Here is a 2,173-nt window from a genome sequence, read left to right as displayed (position 1 = left end):
GTCTGCTGACGTCACCTCGAGATGTCTGCTGACGTCACCTCGAGATGTCTGCTGACGTCACCTCGAGATGTCTGCTGACGTCACCTCGAGATGTCTGCTGACGTCACCTCGAGATGTCTGCTGACGTCACCTCGAGATGTCTGCTGACGTCACCTCGAGATGTCTGCTGACGTCACCTCGAGATGTCTGCTGACGTCACCTCGAGATGTCTGCTGACGTCAGTGCTGCTGACGTCATCACGCCTGACATCACATGATGTCACATCGAGTGTTTCTAGTAATTATTTTAATATTGTCGAGAAGATTGAGAGAAGATATATGTCATGTTAATTAATTCCTCTCAGTCAGTGTTCTCACATTTTAGTATATGTCTTAGTGTCAGTTTTGTGCACAGAAAAGCATCATTTGCTAGTTTAAGCCATGTTGTACTGCAGTGTGTTTTTAAAGTTTCTGTGTGTCCAGTGAGGTCTGAGCCAGACCTGAGTAGCACCACTGTGTTAAGTCACCCGTGTGACCAGTGTGTTTGACAGCTGATTACTCAGTCCTGAGCGTATGAGCCCCCTTGTACAGAAAGCTTTTATGCTCGTCGCTCGTGATGTTCTGCAGAATCGTACCTGCACGATTCCCATCGAGATTTGTTTCACTTCACCTCCAGACCGTCAGAGTGCAGTTATATGTAGAGAAACAAGTCTGGGGATGCTTAGACTAACCTCTGCTATAACTCCAACTGCCGAATGATACTCCCCAAGCCACAGTTAGCCCTGTCGGCAGGCGCTGTGTCAGCCTCGTGTCACAAGCTCCAGTGAGCAGCCTGCACAAAGAAGATGTCACTTTGACTGCTAGCTCTCTCACTGCAGTCTGGTGTATGATGTTACAACTCCCAGATGTTTCGCCCAGTCGTCTCTGCCACGACTCACTCCACAACTCGCTCCACGCTCGCCGGCAGTGACAGCCCAGCGACAGTACCAGTCGAGAAGTGTCCTCCTGAGTCGCTTGCCAGAAGTCCTGCCCAGTTGCCGAGTTTTGTCGACGCCTCACTCGAGGGCACCAGCATGTCGTGCCCCAGGTTGAGTGAAAACCTGCAGCGACTCCTACGATGACTGCTTCACAGTTCCAGAGGAGACCGTAACCTGTTACGTCACAGCTCAGCCGCAGCGATGTCACCCGTGTTGCAGTATCTGTCCAGATGCAGGAAGGCGTGCAGTGATGCACTTCGATGCTAACTGCCTATGACCACGATGTTTAGCACACCCCACATGTTTTTTCTTCCCTCCCTGTAGGAAGTTTTTTTTCCATGTTCATATGTATATACATGTTTTTATTTTGTGTTTGGTGCCCTGTTCCTACGAGAGAGAGACCGAGTTTCTTTTACCACCAGTATTGTCGCGTCGGGACAGCCTGTACTGTCTGCACAGACAGCCCATGCTGTCTGCCAGCTTAGTTCATGTTTCACGCCATGCAAGTGCTGCCCTCTGTAGCCAGGCCTCTTGGTGACCACGTCAGCCTGCATGCCCATGCCTCTTTCTCACTCACACAGCGGCCTAGCAGGAAGACACAAGGCCTCCCAGCTCTCTCTCGTGGGATGGCCCTGCCCGGGCAATGGGCACAAACACACAAGCCTGTGTAACCCACCCACGACTTAACAATAAACGAAGAAGCCTCCGAAGGCGTGTCATTAACCACCCGCTACCAGAATACCAAATAAACCCGTTATACGATCCCCATGTAGGATCTTCGATGTTAAACTGATTTTTGGATCATGGCGAAGTACTAGGGGCTTCCTCCACCTTTGCCGTAGAGTGGCCTGGTATTGCAGTACCTCCAGGATCAGTCCACTCCCTTTGTCATTGTCCTCTTTGCTTTCGGGCCGAAAGGAACTCCTGCACAGACGCTTCTATTACCATTGTTCATTCCTTTGTATGTTGTCCTAGAGGATTTTAGGACACAGGTGTTTGTGACTTATGCAGGACAATGGAAGACGTGTCATTTGTGTTGTGCTTTTGACCACATGGCTGCCGGGTGTGGTAAGGCAGCACCCCAGAGATCAGCTGGCATGGACATGCCGGTGGTGACTGAGTCTGTGGTGGTAGCTCCGGCTGCCCCTGTGGATACGGGAGGTAAAGGCTCATGGGCAAACGAAGTGGATGGTGCGGAGGAGCGTTGTGTGACGCTAC

The 2,173-nt window shown here is 51.1% G+C and overlaps 1 pseudogene; it reads left to right on the top strand.

Moving 5' to 3' along the window:
• The first annotated feature begins 1,711 nt into the window (after positions 1 to 1,711).
• LOC128686701 (U2 spliceosomal RNA) lies at positions 1,712 to 1,840 on the top strand (annotated as a pseudogene).
• The last annotated feature ends 333 nt before the right edge of the window (positions 1,841 to 2,173 follow it).

The sequence above is a fragment of the Cherax quadricarinatus genome, chromosome 12 (genome assembly GCF_038502225.1).
Source record: "Cherax quadricarinatus isolate ZL_2023a chromosome 12, ASM3850222v1, whole genome shotgun sequence".
Taxonomy (NCBI): Eukaryota; Metazoa; Arthropoda; class Malacostraca; order Decapoda; family Parastacidae; genus Cherax; species Cherax quadricarinatus.
The sequence above is the reverse complement of the archived record's forward strand: the minus strand, read 5'-3'. Positions and strand labels throughout refer to the sequence as shown.